General features: G+C 44.4%; 1 long non-coding RNA gene across 1 annotated transcript; it reads right to left on the reverse strand.

Moving 5' to 3' along the window:
* Nucleotides 1-1,060: 1,060 nt before the first annotated feature.
* On the reverse strand, nt 1,061-13,868 carry LOC140688321 (uncharacterized). Its single transcript, XR_012062961.1, has 5 exons — nt 13,613-13,868; nt 4,204-4,351; nt 2,912-2,971; nt 1,996-2,190; nt 1,061-1,248 (listed from the first exon to the last, which is right to left on the reverse strand). It is a non-coding gene; the product is annotated as an uncharacterized lncRNA (long non-coding RNA).
* Between the last annotated feature and the right edge of the window lie 6,298 nt (nt 13,869-20,166).

The following is a 20,166-nucleotide window of genomic DNA, read 5'->3' on the forward strand; positions in this document are numbered from 1 at the left end:
ATCACTGACACAGATTCATTAATCCCCATAGCATCTCTACGAGGTGGGTACTACAATTATCCCCATTTTATTGGTGAGGAACTTGATAGACACGGAGGGTAAATGACATTTACAAGGTCGACAGCGAGAAACCAACACAGGTGTTCCAGCTTGAGTCTACGCTCTTGGCCACTTCTCTTTTTTTTTTTTTTTTTTGGTGGTGGGGAGATAATAAGGTAATTCTGGTGGGGGGTGGGGAGGTAATTAGGGTTATATGTCTATTTTAGAGGACGTGATGGGGGCTGAACCCAGGACCTTATGCTTGCTAAGCATGTGCCCCATCACTTGAGCTGTGCCCTCCCCTCTAGAGTCTATGCTCTTAGCTGCTAATCCTCACTGTCCCACATGGTAACTGTGGGGGAAGTACAGTTCATTCATTCACTCGTTAAACTCAGCCTTCCCGGTGCCTGAGATTCAGCAGTGAACAAGACAACATGTTTCCTGCCTTAAATGAGCTTGTCGCCTCCTGATATATTATCTTCATTTTACCCAGGAAGAAACAAGGTCAAGAAGATTAGCCTTTTCCTGTTAACACCGGAGGATACATGAGGTGCTTTATTTCAATTCTGCCATTTGACTTACACCATGGGGAGGGAAAGCTGCCTTGCAAATCCTGGAGCTCACAAACCTGTTAATCCTGAATTTTTTTTAACACTGTCCCTTACTTGATACTTGATCTGAGAAAGGATGAAGTAAACCTAAAAATGTTCTAAGAGAGCTTGTGGCTTATACAAGGTAACTAACCAGCCACTGTTTACTATCCTAACAGGAATCTGTAGGCATATTTCTTTTCTTTCTCTTTTTTCCTTTTTATGGGCAGCTTTTAAAAACCAAATCAAACCAACCAAACCAAATCACTGATAATTCAACAGCAGGTTCTAAATCACCCCCAAGACAGCAGCTAAACTCGGTTTAGACTTACAATGCGGTTTCTGGTGGTTGGATTGAAGAATGTATCTCTATCCTGAATATAAAAGTCTTTCATGGAGCTCTTCTCAAATAGGGCAATGAAAAACTCTTGTTCCGGTTGTTGATACCTTCATCCACTTGGAGGACTTTCATCAAACAGCGGAAGTTATCAAAGGCTGAGGACCGGGTTTTCAAATCATTGGGCTTCAGAGGCAATATTATGTGCAGTATCTCAGCGTATGTACAGAACACCTCCCACAGGGGGTGTACTTTTGCAAATACAAGCTTGTCATCCAAAACCTATATTGGGAGAATGAAAACACAAACCAGGAAAATATTTTCACATTTTTAGTATACAGATTTTTCCTACGTTGCTGGTAGTTAAAGCACTTGTGCAAACACACACATATGTCACACTGGTAAAAGTGAAGATATAATAAAAATAGATTTGCAATACATCATACATTTTTGCCTTAAAGATAATTTCTTTGTTGAAATTACTGAAAAGTTTTTTAAATTCCTTACAGTTCCTTCATAAAATAACCAATGTTTTAGATAAAGAAAAGCAAACTTGTTAATTTTTAGTCCAAATTAGTAACTAAAAATAGAAACACCAAAATAATCTTTGCAGTGGTATTGTAATGACAATTTTTTAAATTTCTGAAACCTAGAACTATTTACATATCTGTTCAATATATTGTTAAACAGCCATTAAAAGGGATTTAAAAGATTTATATTTATTGATATGGAATATATAATAAAAGGAGAAAACAAAAAAAATGTGAAATAATAATTTTCCTTTTTGGAAGGGAAAAATATCTTCATTTGAACAAAAAGAAGTTTAGAAGGATTTTATGATCCTTTATATATAATTAAGGTACAGATGGTTTTTAATTCCACTGTTCTTTCACTTTCAATTTTGGGGGTAACTTTTTATAATAAAAAAATCTTTAAAAAGGTTCTTGCATAAATACATTAATAGATATATTTATGACTATATTCTCTGGCTATTAAAAAAGATCTCCTAGCTGTGGATCTGAAACTTACATTCCATAATGCAGATTCTGACTGACTCGCCTCCCAGCCCACAGCAAAGGCACGGCTAGTGTGACATGTTTCAAATACCATTCCAAGGAACATGCAGGCTCCCAGCCAATGGCTGCAAGGGGACTGACACTGATCTGGTTGCTCCCAGCTGCAGACCATCACAGATGAGGTTAGATCCACAGGCTCATATTTTCTCTGTCAAAAGAAATCAGAAAGTGTTAGGCTTTTACTTACACCAGGGAACAAGAATTTGTTTTTTTATGCAAAAAAATAACAACAAACCAATTTGAACCTGATGAAAAGACATTTACTCAAAACAGCACAGTAGCAATGAAGGTGCTCTGGCAGACAGGGACTTGTTGGATTCCTGTGAGTGCTGGACTCCTCACATGGAATTTCCTTGGCACTCCAGAAGGCCTGTGGTTGTCCTCATGGGTTTGTGGCCATAAGTGGCGCACAAAAGTCTCTGGCTTTGCCACAGTTTCAAAGCCTTTTTGGCTTATGAAAGGTTTTGCCCTCAAATGGAGTTTTCTTGAGTCCAGTCACTGATGTCATTTACCAGAGTTACAGTCCAGATCTGATATTCTAGACTCTTAATATCTTGCAGACATTCAAATGGTTCAGGTTTGGATGTGTATTCACCTCTGCAGGCCTGGACCAAATCCGATAAAGACACCCGGACAAGTTCAGCAAAATACAAAGAAATTTTTCTCTCTGCAAGACTGAAATGTCTGTGAAGCTATAAAAACATCTGCACCTACAAAAATAGGGAACAAACTCATCAATAACATATCTATCCATAATGCATGGACATTCAAAATAAATACTGTATTTACTCCTATTAAATTCTATCTTGCTTTTGCCAAACTGTGTCCTAAACTGAAAGGAAAGTAGGTAAATGTAGAGAATTTTTTACCTTTTAAGAGAAAAAGGAACCCTCCTACTCGGTTGGTGGGAATGTAAATTGGTGCAGCCTCTATGGAGGACAGAAAAGAGGTTCCATAAAAAAATGAAAATAGACTTCCGTGTGATCCAGCAATCCCATTCATGGATATATGTTTGGAGAAAAATTTAATTCAAAAAGACACATGCACCCCAATGTTCACAGCAGCACAATTTAAAATAGCCAAGACACTGAAACAACCCAAATGTTCACTGACAGATGACTAGATAAAGAAGTTGTGGTATATTATATATATATATAAATATGTATATATACATGTATGCATATATATACACACGCATATATACACATGAACACACACACAAATGGAATACTGTTCAGCCACTAAAAAATAAAATAATGACATTTGCAATAACATGGATGGACCTACAGGGTATTATGCTAAGTGAAATAAGTCAGAGAAAGAAAAACAAATATTCTATGTATTAACTTATATGTATATCTAAAAAATAAAACAAATTAATGACTATAATAAAACAGAAATAGACTCACAGGTACACAGAACAGACTGGTGGTTACCAATGGGGAGAAGGAGAAGAGGGGAGGCAGGAAGGGGTTAGGGGATTGAGAGGTAAAAAGTACTAAGTATAAAATGGATAGGTTACAGGGCTGTATCATACAGCACAGGGAAATATAGCCATTATTTTATGGTGACTTTAAATGGAATATAATCTATAAAAATGTTGAGCCTCTGTTTTGTACACCTGAAACTAATATGATGCAAATCAACTACTCAATTACAAAATTTTTAATCAAAGTTTTCTTTTCATATTATTTGCAATAAGTTAGAAGCCAGCACTGTCAACAGAAACATAGTGCAAGTCACAATTTTCCAGTAATCCCCCATTTAGAAAATAAAAAGGAACAAGTGAAATTAATTCCAGTAATAATTACATTTATCCCAAAATATCCAATATACTATCATTTCAAAAGTGTGATTGACACTTTTAAAACTTATTAATAATATTTTACATTATTTTTGTTGTACAAAGTCTTGAAAATCTATTATGTATTTTCCACTTATAGAACATCTCAATTCACAATAGCCACATGTGGCTGGTGGCTACCATACTACACAGACCAGATTACACCATTCACACTTCTGATAAATTAACTGCTCTTACTTATTTAAAAAACTTGCAGAAAAGGGTTTAGATATTCCCTCTATCAAACAAAGCAACCTTGACAGGTGGGGATTATTTTCATTATAAAGTGAAAAATAAAGGTAAGAGAGCCATGCTTACATGTATGTTAAGGTAACAATACCTTCTTAATTCATTCAGGACTTTACAATCTTTCTTCATATGCCAAGGATTCACTGTCACTGCGCAATGTTTTTCACTACTATCATCTTTGTGATTGAGAGGCTTCTGATGACCCTGCTTTGTGCTTCTGTACATAAAGTAACAAAACAGAGAAAAAGACCTTATTAAAGATAATTTAGGGGGGAGGGTATAGCTCAAGTGAAAGATCATGTTCTTAGCATGCACAAGGGCCTGGGTTCAATCTCCAGTAATTCTTCTAAAAATAAAATAAATAAATAAAAACCTAATTACCACCCCCCAGCAAAAAATTAATTTATTACTTTAATTAAAAGTTTAAAAAAGATAATTTAGTGCAGGCTTATCAGGCTACAAGAGCTACAATGAATGCCCCCACCCATTAATTTAGAAGAAGTCTCACAGTATTTCTCAACATAAAGGCTAAAATATAATTGAGAACACTTCCTGATGGTCAGCATCATTTTAACAAAAATGTAGATAATTACGTCCCTGTTGTCAAATTTCTGTCAGAGTTGGGCATGGAACATTTAGTTAGTAAAAGTGACTTTGCAGCTCTCTTTGAAAGAAATGCTGAGAAATGATCTTTTCTGTTGGAAATTAGCCTGCTTTTAAATTCTTCAGTAGGCATAAGTGTTTACAAACCAGGCAGGAACTGGATTATATTTTACATATACTTTAGAAACTGATTTGAATTTTGCCCTCTACCTGCAAGGCTATTTCTTAGGTAATAACATAAGCAGGCCACTATACTAAATTTTGTTTCCCTGTTTGCTTAATCCTCACAACAACTCTGTAAGCTGCTATTATTACCCCCATATAACAGATAAAGAGCTTGAGGCAGAAAATAATTTGGGTAACTTGGTAAATGGTGGAGCTGGGTAAGACTGCAGCCAGTCTGACACTCAGGTCCATTCTTCTCACCAATGTCTGATACTGCTACCTACATTCAGCAATGACCGCTAATTTCATATTTAAGTGTGTCATTTCTAAAAGTGCAAAGCTATATTAGTACTGCTGTGTAAATTATCCGTTTGAGATGTGATTGCCAAAAAAAAAAAAAAAGAAATAAAATCAGGGTGCCACTGAGGGGGGGCAAACTGCATATGGACGGACACAAGGGGACTTTGTGAGGAAAAAGTTGCACAAATCTAGAAATAGCTAAAATGGCTGACTTGTACAATTATAATGTGTGAATTTTATGGCCTGTAAATTACACCTTAATACAGATATTAAATTAAGAAACTGGGATACAAAATTAAGACTAAAACACATATATAAATCACACAAAGAACAACAGGCAAATATCATTATTTACTGCACCATTGTCCTTGATGCAGCTTCCTATCCTCACCCATTCCTGAAAGGATGATTCATTTTTAAAATAGTCTTTTAATTTATTCAGCAAATAATTTTTGATTGCCTACTATGTACCCAGGACTAGTCTAGGCAGTTGGAATAGATAAATAAACAATACAAAATCCTGTCCTCACGGAGCTTTGTTGGAGTCTAGCTGGGATGGGGGTGGAGATGACAATTCACACAACAGAGCAGCAGAGGAGGTGGCATGTTAGGAAAGAGGAACCATGGAAAAATCAAAAAAGGGCAAGGTAAAGAGAGTTTAGGGTATGGGATGAGGGTGATGTTGTATTAAATACCAGAGCAGGCCACACTGAGGACTGAGGTTAGAACTAAGACTTGGAGGTGAGAAGTCCCAGGTGGACGGAATAACCATCACCGAGGCCAGCGTGCACTTCGCATGTTCCAGAATGGGGGCACGGCTGGAGCTGCGGAGAAGGGTCAGTGCAGATCCTGTATGGCCTTGGAGGACGTTGTAAGGACTGTGGCTTTTACCCAGAGTGAAATGGGGAGGCACTGCAGAAGGACGACACAATCTAACTTAGGTTTTCGAGGCTCACTTGACTGCCAGGTGAGAATAGTCGAAACGGGTCAGAGATGAAAGGAGGGAAGCCTCTGAGAAGGGCTGTGCAGGAGGAGAGGACAGTGGCTCAGGGTAGGGAAGCAGCAGTGGAGGCAGGAACCATGGTGAGAAGTGGCTGGGTTCTGGATATGTTTTAAAGGCAGTGTTAAACCAGATCTATTGACAGAATTCATGTGGTATGTCAGTGAAAGTCAGAATAACTCCAAGTTTTTTGACCCAAGCAGCTGGATGGATTAAGTTTCCACTAACTGAATGGGGGAGGTTGCAGGAAGAACCAGTTTGGGGTGTAGGAGAACAAAGAGCTCAGTTTTTACACATGTTGCTTTTAAGATATCAGAGTTTCAAGTGAAGATGTCAAATCAGCAGAAGATTGTAAGAGTCCAGAGTTGGAGAGAAAAATTCTAGCAGGAGACAGAAATGTGGGAATCATGGGTCACACAGGTGGCACAGGAAGACATGAAACCCAGGTACTCAAACATTAAGATAACCTGGCATTAACCATAGAAGTTGTCCTTGAGGGCCTGCCTACTAGGTGTGGATATCAGTCCTATTTCCTGACCACTCGAGTTTTAAAAAGCAACTTACAAATTAATTCGTGCAAGACACTGCCTCCAGTGGGTGGGTCCAGAGCTGGAATGGGAGAATTGGATGGTGCACACTACTCCCTACAGTAGAATGTGTGTGTGTGTGTGTGTACACATGTGTGTGTGCGCAGGGGGATGAGATACACCTGGCTTAAGAAAAAGAGCTAGTAAGTCTAGAAGCTGAAAGATGAAAGAACATCCAGATATGGTAGAGGGAACAGGGGAAACACTGTGTACTGTAAGACATATCCCCATAATGCCATTTCCCACCATCCTTTCATCAGGAACACAGTTGGAAAGGGGGGAATTATGTAGATACATGTGATGTACACAAACTTTCTGAGTATGTAACACAGAATATCTACATATGTAGCAAGTTAGTGATATTTATATATGCTTCAAGTTTAAAAACAAGTTCACAACAGAGGGAAAATAAAATACTGAGGAGTGGTAGAAGTATCATAGAAGGCCTTTCAATGCTCAGAATGGAAGCAAAAGCAGCTTCACCCAACAAAGAACGTCAATAAGAGTCAAGAATGTTTATATTTGCTTAAGAAATTGAGAGTTACAACTTCCTGCTTTAAAGAATTAACATAAGACAGATACCACACTATAAGCAACGTCTATACTGGAGCTTTCTTAAAGCTATTTTAGTTCCTGCTTGTTCTGATGTACTCCAGACACTCTGCAAAGAGAACCTTCTATTCAAAGGCTTAAAGGAATAAAATAAGAAATAACACTGCATTCTTTTCAGTGGTCTCTGTACTGAAAGTCACTTGCAAATGCAGCACCCTGCCACAGGTCCACATTTTTAACAATAAAGACCTTTGCGCAATTTTTCAATTGCTATGTGACTTTGCGTCAGTCTCTCACTAAGAAGCAGAATGGAGTACCAGAAAATGACACATCAGGTCTAAAACTACAGATGTGGGAGATGAACCTACACCAGGAAACAGCTAAGTGGGAGGGTAAGGTTTACCTTTTAAGTTACCGTAAGTGCAGTTACACCTGCTCCCTGCTTCCCCTGTGAAGTGAAGAGCTAGTCTTTTCCAGAAAAGTTCTCATTCTGAGAACTGTCTTCTTTAAAATATTCGGAGATTCTCTTTTAAGGTTCTTGCACTTTTAAGCCTTTCCCCAACTCTACATCCTATAACAAGTGTAAAAATTATCCTATAGCCTATTGTTACAGAACATACTCTACAAAAGCTGAGGTTTCCCAGGGTTTGGATCCCAGAACTCTGCTACCAGATAATCCTAAAGCTTTCCTTCCATAACAGACTCTTCCGCCAATTCCCAGCTGTGGGCAAATTCGGCTTCTCAGATCAGGTAACTTTCTAACTCTGCCTACGAACACTCTGCTGCCAGTAAAGGAACTCTCAGACAGAAAGCACACAATGCCCCTAGTGAGGGTTGCCTCCTTCAATCAATCAAGATGCCATCACCAAGCAAATATTTAAACCTACTGCAAAACCTCTAAAGACATCTTACAAACAATATAGTTTGTATAGATGCATACTATTTGCTCTGGAATAGTGATTTCCAATGGAAGGAACAAAGGACCACATGACCCAAGCAATTTTTTAAAACTGCACATAACCATCCCTCTTCACGTGAGGATTCAGGCAAGACGGTCTTACAGGCCTAGGTGTAACAGAATGACAGCACCTCTAGGAGTAGGTTGAAAAGCAGCGAAGTAGACTTCTAGTGAAAGGGGGTGATGTAATAGGCCCCATCGCCCACTTACCTACCAGCACAGGACAGTCATCTCAGATCGAGAACAAACACTTTGGGAAACAGAGGTTGTTTATATTTTTATGGTATTCTGGTGGAAATAATGCCCTGAGTCATGTGAAGTTGTGGCTGCAAAATTGAACAGGGGACTGGACATTTTCACATTCAGGACAAAAATAGCCCCTGGATAGCCACCATATCTGCTCTCCCCTTTGCCTGTTCACCCCAAAAGCTGCAGGACTCTCCTGCTTGCAATGACACCCACCACTTCTCACAAATTCTTGCCAAGTTCACATCAGCAGCTGGTGGTGTCAAAGTCACCATTTGTACTGCTATGAAGTCCCTCCATTTCTTTATATCCCTTCTATTTTCTCTGTTGTCTTCCTAGCTACACTTGCATTCACAAGATAGTTACCGCACTAACATTGCCTCTGTAATCAGTCCAGGATATAGGAAGTAGAGATTCAACTGTAACCAGTCCCAGAATACTTGTCATGCCACACTAGTGTCCCAAAAAATACTCTGGCATCCCTCATCTCACTCAAAGAACCACTGCATTACTTAGAGGTTGTAAAATTAGAGGGCTTTCTCTACTGGGAAACACTGTGGCTTGTGGTAGAGTTGTGATTTCAGTTTTTGCAACTACTTACAGGCAAAAAGACATGGCCCGCAAATTTTCTTCAAGCGTTTGGTATTTAAACTTTCATTAGATACAGAGCCGGTGGACTAACCGTAATCTATGAACATATGGTCATATTATCAAATAATGTTCATGTCTACCTTACAGACACGTAAGAACTTGGATTACACCTGCAAGCCTCTAGGACTTTAGAATTAGATGTGAAGCATCCTGTGAGATAAAAAACCTCCTATCCAGTCACAGAACACAATTATAGACAACATGACACTAATGTCACTGAATACATTAGTATAGTCCATGTATGGTTAAGTTACATCTCCAATTTCTCAGAGCTGGAAAGGAGATGTCTAGAAAAGCTGGAAAAGCCCAATTACCAAAACAGCTCAAAAGTTAATGCAGACTCCTGCACCTCCCAGGGCAGAGGGCGGAGGGGGCATTGCCCAACACTCTGTCCTCCCCCAGGATGTGGCATGTGGGGAAGCAGGCAGGAATGGGTGGCTGGGACTCGGAGGTGAAGAGGTGATGAAAGCAAGAGTGGAACTGCTCTGGTCCTAGAACAACAGAGCTGTAAAAAGCTCGGCTTCAGTTCAACCAACTCCCTCTCCCACTTTCCCTCCCACCTACGTGACAAACAGAGCACAGCCAGGCACTTTCTGCCCATGACGGTGACTACTAGTAGGAAAGGGACCAGGATAAAAGCATGTCCTATAAAAGATCAGTCTGATTTTAAGGCTATGTTATAAACAATGAACAGCACTGTCAGAGTGGGACACTTGTGTGGCGCTCAAGTAGGGAGGAGGAGGTTGAGGATCCATTTCCAGCACTTCCATGTCTTTTATCACTCCTATTTCTGACCTTTCCTTTGCCACTTTTTGAAGCACTGCCATCACTGGCAGGTAAAGGGGCAGCAATGTGACTTGGCCGTTTGGCTGATGGGGCTACATTTCCCAGCAGTGGAATGAAAAGGCACTGGAAGAGGATCAGCTGGAAGATGTGAACTGTGGTCCTGGCCTGTGCCAAACACTAACCAGGTGACCCTGGGTTAGGTTCTTAGTCTCTCTGGGCTTCCGGCTGTTTACTTATAAAAGAAGGTTTTGTCATTGCACAAATATATCCAATATGAAATGTAACATGAAAGTCAAACATAATGACATCTCACCTGCTTGCTTCAGGGAACTGTACAAGCACTGAACACTATGTGAATGTAAACACAGTCTTAAGAAAACTATTGAGGTAAAGCACTAAACTGAACATGGAGATAAAGTTTTATGGATTTTCTTGGCTTTCTTTTTTAATTGCAACACTGAATTAATAGTTATTAGCTATAATCCACACCACCACCACTGCGAATAAATAAAGAAGGTAAGCACTGCCTGGATGCCTGTTATTGCCCGATGCTAAGCAGGGTGAGGGGTATAAAGGAGGCTGAACAAGTGAGTCTTCTCCAGTTACCAGCTAAGTGAGGAGACACATTGGAAACCACCCAGGAATGGTACCAAGTCAGTACTCAAATCCAAGATTACAGACTACTGATCATAAACAGTACAGGAATACAAAGAGGAGCTAGAAGTATTTGGAATAAATAGGGAAGACTCTATGAAGGGGATGGGGCTCCAACTAGTTCTCAGGGCAATTCTAAGCTGTTTTAACTGAGGACTGGATAGGAAAAGGCTGGTGACTCCTGGTTTTTAATAAGGCACAGGTTACCCTAGGAGGCTAAGTTACATAATGATTGGAACAAATAAGGTAAGTCCAAAATGATGAAGGGTCGAGACTCTCTGGCTGAGATCTGGTTGTGTTAAGTCTTTGACTTGACTGTAGATGTGGGAGCACCAAAACTGTAGGTTGACTGAAAGGGGGGGAGAGAATATCCAAGAATTCAGCAGAAGGAAAAATTCATGTATCAGGGATGAAAGCTCTTCATCAGAGTATCAGCAATCAGAATAGACACTTGAAACCAAAAACATACAGTTCAAGAAGCTGACAAAATGTGGAGGGTGGTGAGAGAAAGATAAATCAAAGACCACTCCAAGCCTTTGTGTATTCAAGACCGAAAGAATGATTATCCCACTGAATAAGTGGAGACGCTGCAAGAAAAAAGATTATGAAATCAGCTTTAGACATGTTGAATCTGACGTATGAGCTAAGAGTAGGTTTTCTCTAAGAAGCTCAAAATTCAAAACTGAAGCACAGATGTTGAGTACAGGCTTAAGATGCAGATGGACAAGACATGATAAATCTCCTAAAAGAAAACATAGGCAAAACATTATCTGACATAAATCTTAGCAACATTCTCCTAGGGTAATCTACCCAGGCAATGGAAATAAGAGAAAAAATAAACAAAAGGGACATAATTAAACTCATAAATTTCTTCACAGCAAAGACAATCATAAGTAAAACAAAAGGAAACAACAACCTACGAATGGGAGAAAATATTTGCAAATGATACGACTAACAGAGGCTTAATTTTCAGAATATATATAACAGCTCATACAACTTAATAACAAAAAAACAAACAACTCAATCTTAAAATAGGCAGAAGACCTAAACAAGCATTTCTCCAATGAAGACACAAATGGCCAATAGGCACATGAAAGAATGCTCGATATCACTAATAAACTGAGAAATTCAAATCAAAACTATAATTAAGTATCAGCTCCCATCATTCAGAATGGCCATCGCTCAAAAGTTCATGAATGATAAATGCTAGAGAGGCTGTAGAGTGAAGGGTACCCTCTTACACTGCTGGTGGGAATCTAGTTTGGTGTAGTCATTATGGAAAGCATGGAAATCCCTGAAAAAACTAAAAGTAGACTTACCCTATGACCCAGCAATCCCACATCTGGGTATATAACTGGAAAGAACTCCAATGTGAAAAGATACCTGCACACCAGTATTCACAGCAACACTGTATACAAGAGCCGAGACATGGAGGAAAGCTAAATGTAGCAACAGATGACTGGATAAAGAAGTTGTGGCATATTTATACACTGGAATACTACTCTACCATGAATAGGACAAAATAAAACCATTTGCAGCAACATGGATGGAGCTAGAGATCGTCATTCTAAGTGAAAGCAGCCAGAAACAGAAAAATACCAAATGATAACACTCATATGTGCAATGTAAAAAAAGAGAGAAAAAGACACTGTGAACTCATCTACAGAACAGAAACAGACTTGCAGACTTAGTAAACAATCAAGGTTACCAGGGAAAGGGGATAGGAAGGGATAAATTTGGGAGTTCGAGATTTACAAATGTCAGCCACTATATATAAAAAGAGATTTTAAATTAAGTTTCTTCTATATAGCACAGAAACCTATGTTCATTATCTAGCAATAACCTATAATGAAAAAGCTGATACAGCCACCAACTGAGGAAGCAGGAGAAGAAAGGAGAGTTAGTTATGCTGGGCTAGAGCCCACTTCTAAAATCCTTGTCAGCCACTGAGGCTGCCCCGAGTACACTGAGCTTTCCTCCCAGGGACAGGCTGACATGACATGCGTCCTGCAAACCTGGGGCAGCAGAGGCCGTCCCCAGGTCTGGCCCTAGGGGAGATGGGAGCAAGTCCACCTGCTCCCCTTGGGGCAGCACCCCTCCCTGCAGCCCCCGCCACCTGACTGCACCACGCCTGCATCTCAGGAAACCACTGACTTGAAAACAACTGATCCACGAACCTGGGGCAGCGGCAGGGAGATGGGCAGCGACCTGGCAAGCTGGTAGACTTGCCCCCATCTCCCCCATGGCCTGTCCAGGGCTCGGCCTCTGCTGCTCCAGGCACGGTCCGCAGGTCAGCCTGCTCTCGGGAGGAGGGCACGGTGTGGTTGAAGGCAGTGGCGGGTTATGGGGTCTGCCCATGGGAGCCCTTGGATTTGCTTCAAACTCCCCAGCGCATGGCCTGAGCTTGGCCTCTGCTGCCTCAGGTTCGTGGAACTCAGGTTATAGGTCAGCCTGCTCCTGGAGGGCGGGTGCTGTGCTGTCAGGGAAAGGCGGCAGCTGCGATGGCGGGATTGGGGCTGCCCTGTGAGAGTGCGGGGGTTGCAACAATTTCCCGCTGCTGCTGCAGCCATCCCAGCACACTCATCGCACCGAGCCCATCTCCCAGGAGCAGACTGACCTGTAACCTGAGTCCCACTAACCTGGGTCTTTAGAGGCCTCCCCCAAGGTCAGGCCGCAGGTAAGATGGGAGCAAATCCATGGGCTCTCATGGGGCAGTCCCCATTCCATCCGAGGCCCCGCGACCGCACCGCACCCACCTGCAAGGAGCAGGCCATCGTCTGAGGGCCAGTCGGAGATGCTCTGCAACCGTCCGGCGCCCTCCCAACTCCCGGGGCTGTACCTGCTCTCCTAAACCCGTGTATAAGCGGCGGCAAAAACACGGTGTTCAGGAACTACTAATACCGGGGTTACCACGAACCACAGCGGCGGCTGGGACCCGCCTCAGGGTCCTAACGGGACGCGCGGCCGGGACCTCACCTCCGCACCCCTCCCTGGGCGCCTCCTCAGCTGCACAGCCCAGGCGTCACCCGCCGGCTCCCCGAGCAGCGCGCCCCCACCAGCGCCCTCTTAACTGTCCGGCAGCGGCAGCCGAGCCGCGGGCAAGCGGCGGCCCAGGCCCCAGGCCGTGTTCCTCTTCCAGGAGCTGGTCCAGGAGCAACCGGCTGCCGCCAGCTTCCACGCGTTCTGGGTGGGTTCCGGCGTCCGCGCGTCTGTCCGTCTGCGCGTGCGCGCCCCTCCTCCTCCCGCCCGCAGCGCAAACTGCTCGGGTGGGTCTCCTGCTTTACCGGCCCTGGCCGCTGGGGCCGGGAGGAGCCAGGTGGGGCCCCTCCTGCTTGTCCCGCCGGGTCTCCATCCCCAGAGCCTTCACCCAGCCACCGACTGGGTCCTGGCATTGAACTAGAACCACGACTGCCCTAGGCCAGGCCTCACCCACCCAGCCCCACTTTCCCTGCTCAACTTCCCCTCCCTGTTACTACCCTCCCACCACTGGCCAGGCCCAGTCTCCCACCAGACCTTGAAGACAGGGCTCCTTCTCCTCACACCATGGTCCCTGCCCTGACACTCCATCCTGCTAGGTCCTAACCTATGGCCCCTACACCCACAAGCTTACCCCTCATGCCTCAGCACAGGACACCCAACATCCTGAAATTATCCCCCTCACCTCTCAGCCAGGTCATTTCCACTCTGATCGGGCCCCACACCTCTCAACCTGTACCCCCACACCATGGGATCCCCTTAAATCTGAGTGCACCCCTACCCTGAGCTCACTCACTCACCCTTCACCCTGTGGTTGGGGTGGGGAAATCCGTGCTCCAGTAATGATGACTACTGCCACCAGTGGGGGATCGAGCCTAGTGTGCACCTTCAGAGTTAATGTCTGAGGCTACAGGGTGAGGCAGGCTGGGATGAAGGTGGTTCCAATTCCTGCCTTGGCACCCTGATCCCCGCAGCCTGTGCCTGAACTGACCTGATGGGTCAGGTTGATCCCAGACTGCCAGCCACTGGCCTTGGGCTTTCGGTGGTTGATGGTCCTGATGGTGATCTGGACTCCTAGGGCGGAGGCACTGGGCACGCGGACCTTTGGGGTGGGGGAGTTCAGAGTATGCACTTAATCCCAGGGTTAGACATCAGATGGTGGGCTGTGTGCATGGGGCTTTGTGCATGGCATGGACTCAGCACAGGTGGGTGCAGGGAACTTGTTCATTCACACCAGGCCAGAGGGAAGAGGGAAGGGAGCTTTTAAAGTGTCAAAGTGAGGAAGCCAAAGCTTTAGAGCAAAGTAGGAAGGTGCACTGGCCAGGCCACCATGGATCTTGCCACAACGCTTGTCCCTTGCATCAGGGGAGACTGGCAGTTGACTGGCCAATGAGACATCCCCTGCTGTGGTATAGTTTACAGGCAATTGAAGGGATTTTGAAAGGTAATTTTAATCCAATAATTTTCAGTTTCTCTGTGGTAGATTAGGTCCAAAATCATGGTGAATCTGGCAGGGATCCTGCCTGAAATCCAGCCTGGGACAGTGGAGGACCCACCCAGGAATCATCCACTTAGCTCTCACCAAAAGTCACTGTAATAGAGAAGAACAAATCTGACTCCATATTGGATCTGTTCCTTTTCCTTTAACCCTCTGCCGTGTTATCTAGGCTTAGACTTGCAAGCTCTGCACTTTTTGTAAAACAGTGTTGCCTTTAGCCTGAAATAAACAGGAGAGCCTATTCTCAAAAGTCTGAGCTTTAAGGATATTAACACTTTGCACTCCTATAAAGATAACAAGTTGCAGAATAGAAAAAGTTTGTTTTGTTGCAGGTTTTGCAGGAACACCATGATCTGACCCACGTGGACAGCTGCAAAGGATTCCAAGAACAAAGAATTCCTACACCAACAAGTTTGCAACAACCAACCACAGCCCCTCCCCTTTTTAGTAGAAAAGGAGCCTGAAGTTGACATGGGGAAGACGGTTCTCCAAGATATTAGTCCGCCATTATCTTGGTTTACAGCTGTTTACGTAGACCAGGTCATAGTGCCTCTGTAAATCCCCTAACAAAACAAAAGTAGTTTTCTATTCTACAACCTGTTGTCTTTATATAAGTGCAAAAGTGTTAATATCCTTAAAAAATCAAAGCCTTGAAAGTAGGCTCTTCTGTATATTTAAGGCTAAAGGCAACATTGTTTTACAAAAGGTGCAGAGCTAGTAAAACTAAGCCTAGAAAAGAGGGCAAAGGGTTAAAGCCAAAAGGACAGATCTTCTATGGAGTCAGATTTTTTCTTTTCTATTATACTATATTCTATTTTTGTTTTAAGTATATAAGAATAAAGTTTAGCCTTTTCCCATTTTAAATTGTGCAATTTTAAGGAGCATTAATTGCATTCACAGTGCTGTGAGACCAGCACCACTTGTTTCAGACTATTTCCTTCCTCAAAGTAAAAGCTTGTATACAAAGAGCACCCCACGTCCTACCTCCCCTAGCCCATGACAAGCCCTAATCCCCTTTCTCTCTCTATGTCTTTACGTATCCTGGAGGTTCCCTATCAGTGAAATCGTATAAAAGGTGGCTTTTTTTTTGGTTTGTGTGCCCACATATCGTAAGTAGGGACGGGTGAATTATTTTTTTTTTGTTTTCACGTGAATTAGCATTTTTGTATTTTGAGAGGAAAGTCCAGATGGATTAAAGATGAGACGTACCAAATGAAGCCCTTTTAGTAACTCTGTGTATAATCTCGGGGTAGGCACTGCTGTTCTAACTGTGAAACCAGAGCCAGAAGGGAGATGCTTAGCTCTTCTTGTGGCAAAATAAATCCAAACAAAAGCAGAAAACAAAGGCCAAGAAAGACAGCTGGAAAGACAAACCACAGCCTGGAAAAACCTTTCCTCATGACCCAAGATCGGAAAAAAGCTTCACATCCCTGTGGTCCAAAAAGCTCTTGAAGCCCAGTGTTCTGAAAAGAAACAAAACACACAGAGTCAGTTCCAACGAGAGGCAGTGCAGGTGGCCGGTTTGTACTGGAGATGCTTGACCTCTCAGGTGAGGACACAGGCAGACAGACAGACTGCAGAGACAGCATTGGCCACCATCACCCTGGCAGGTCTTTAGCCCGGTGACAACCAGCCCTGGTGACAACGTGAGCAGGCAGAGGCCCCAGGAGGTACCCTGGAAGGAAGAGCAAATGGACGCTCCTCTCCGGCAGAACAAGGTGTAGGATGCATCAAAGTGCCACAGGTGCATCCCTTCCCTAGCAGTGCTGAGCCTTAGAGAAGATCCCACCAAAGTGCTTGCACAATTTTCAAAGATAATGTTTCTTCAGTAACATGAATTCAAAATAATCAATATGTCGTCAAGGGATTTTCAGAAGTGACCTGCCCTGGACCCGTACAATACACACACAAAAATACACACATATACACATAAATATATACACACATACATACAGGAAAAGAGACAGACAGACTGAAACACAGAGAAGCAGGGGGAGACAGAGAAACAGAGAGAGAGACAACTCAGAGAGGCACTGAGAGACAGAGACAGAGAGAAGGAACACTGGAGCTGGTAATGAGTGGAACTCACATACATTTTCACAAGTCAGTCTATGTGTCAGAACCTGGTCCCAAAGTCGATCCACCCTCCAGGGGAGGGTGTGGGGATCCCACAAGGGTGTGGGAACAGAAGGCAAAAAAATAGGAAGCCATTGTGGGGCAGCCCACCACAGAGGCCGAGATGGGACACTGGGCCTGTATGTCAACATGACAGAATGACCTAGGAGGTTGTATGCCAGAGCGGACGATGTCAGAGTTGTATTTAATTTCAGTCTCACGACTGTGAGCGGGGAAGCAAGCAGCAAGGAAAGTGACTTTCTCCAGACCCCAGGGCAGACCCCGGCCTGTGTGGGGTGTGCTTTGCACTCCACCAGCCCTCTGTGGGTTCCTTCCTTTGCTGAGTCTGTGCACGATCTCCCTGTGATGCCAGCCCGTGGGGGTGACAGATGCAATAGGTGTTTCTAGGTCTAGAGACAGGATGGCTTCTCTAGGAAGCAGGGGCCAGAATGATCCCCACTGTGCTGATGGGGGATTGGGGAGACCCTGAGAGGCACGTGGCTTGTCCAGGATGATAACACTGCTGAGTAGGGGGAGCCAGGTCTGAACCCAGCTGTGTCTTCAGAGCTGCGGCACTGGTTGCATCCAGGACTCCCCAGGGCTATGGGGGGGGCTGAGTTGGTGTCACTGTGTGTGGACATGGCATGGAGTGAGAAATGAGAGATTGGAAGCCCAGAAAGGCCCTTGAGGAGCTTTGTGTCAGGAGGAAGCTTGGAGAAGTGGACCCCAGGAAGTGACCTCACTTCCCTGGCAATAGAGCCCAACAGAACTTGGAACCGAAGTCACCAGGCACCCGCTCTGTAGAGAAGTCCCTACTCAGCTCACCTGGTTGGAGACAGAGGCATGTTCTGCTGCATCCCATTATCCTGAGGCCACAGGCCCCGGAAAGCCCTCAGCGAGGGTCTCTACCAACGCTGCCGGCACTGGGTCAGGTCTCACCCAAGGCGCCTCTGGCCTTTTGGCCAGAGAGACCCAAAGGTAACACAGGGAGGCCCAGGGCAGGCTGGGCCACCACTCAGATCCCATCCAGGTAGCCACACGGCCCCATCCTGCCTGGTGGAGGTGGAGCAGTCATGTTGGGGATGGGTATCTGCCTCAAGAAAGAGCAGGACAGAGGCCTGGGGGCCCAGTCACGTAGACAGCCCAGGACAAAGCTGGCTGGCTGGGATGTGGAGAGCCGGGGAAGGGTCCTGCCGCCCGAGGTGGAGCCCATGCTCTCTGGGTATGCATTTTCCCTCCCGGATGTCTGAGCTGAACAAGGTTCCGGTCTGATCTAGCAGCAGAGGGTAGAGTCTACAGAATCAGGAGTGTTCCTGGCCGGGAAGGACTCTGAGACTTCCATGCTGGGTCAGCTGCTGGTCACTATCATTGCAGAGCCAGATACCACATGTTGAAAAGAAGCTGATGAATAAGAACACCAACGCCCCCTCCCCAAGTGAAGGACTGGTGTGTCACTCTTCTGAGGGCCAGCGCAGACTCCTGGTGGGTCTGGATATGGAGGGGTCCCCACCACCATGGCCCACAAATCAGTGGGGCAGGCCTCCGACCCAGACATCACCCAGGGCTCTCCCAGGGACCTACCCGGGGCTGACGGGTAGCTCAGCACACCCTGGTCTGACCTGGAGCACCGTGCCCACCTCGCTGCAAGTCAGGTGGAGGACCAGGAGCCCCCGAAGCAGAGACCAAAGGTCAAAAAAGCAGGGCTGGTGTATGTGTGTAGGTGAGGGTGGGGCGAAGGCTGGGCCACACAGGGAGGTGTCCCTAGAGGCTACTGTTGGGACCAGAAAAAAGAATGGCCTCAGAACACCTGTCTGGAAAAATTCAGTCACAGAATACATCCTGTGGGCACTTTCTGGGTGGGAGCTGTCTGGAAAGCTCTGGGAAGATTTCTGTCCTTGTAGAGGCACATGGAAAGGGAGGCAGGTGCGTAAATTTTTCCTCTCTCACAGCATGAGATCTTCCACAAGACTTAAAACTCTCTCCACTTCCAATAGTTACAGAGGAGGCAGGGGCAGGGGAAGATGTCAGAGACCAAAAATGGGACGAACTGGATCCAGCAGGAGACCTCGAGCTCCCTCCTGCCGCTCCTGCAGCTCCTCCTGAACCTGCGTCTGCAGCTGGACTGCTGGGCAACGGAGAAACAGTTCAGGCATCACCACCACCTGGGGTAGAGCCCCCTCTGCACCCACCCACACCTTCTTCTCCAAAATGTTCTCCAAAATTCCACCGTCAGTCCCCCCACAAACTTGACGTCCCTTCCGCTGGAGATGTTTTTGTTTCATTTTCTTTAGTTTCCTTTGCTTGTTTCACATCATTTATGACATCCTTTATTTTTCTTTTTAGAGTTTCATGTAATAAAATGTAGACTTTTCCCCTTTTAAATTGTGCAATTCAGGAGCATTAGGGGCATTCACAATGTTGTGCGACCATCACTACCATCTAGTTTCACACTATTTCTTTCCTCAAAGTGAAACCTTGGATCCAGAGCATGCACTCCCCTCCCTCCTCACCCAGCCCCTGACAACCCCAAGTCCTCTTTCTCTTTGCGTGTCTTTACCTCTACTGGTTGTTCCCTGCCAATGAAATTTTAAAAAAGGATTTTTTCCTTCCTGCCCACATGTTTTCACCTGGGGCTGAGGATTTTTGTTTGTTTTCACTTGAAACAGCATTTTTATTATTTTCAGGGGATATGCAGGGGGATTAAAGATGTGATGCACAAAATGAAGCCCTTTTGGTAACTCTGTGCATAATCTCAGGGTAGACACTGCTGTTCCCCCTGTGACACCACAGCCAGAAGACACAAGGGAGATGCTTAGCTCTTCCTGTGGCAAAAACAAAACCAAACGAATCAAAAAAATTAGTAAAAGCCCAGAAAAATTGCTTGAAAGGCAAACCACAACCTGGAAAATGCATTCCTCATAACCCAAGGTTGGAGAAATTT

The sequence above is a fragment of the Vicugna pacos genome, chromosome 22 (assembly GCF_048564905.1).
Source record: "Vicugna pacos chromosome 22, VicPac4, whole genome shotgun sequence".
NCBI classification, from domain to species: Eukaryota; Metazoa; Chordata; class Mammalia; order Artiodactyla; family Camelidae; genus Vicugna; species Vicugna pacos.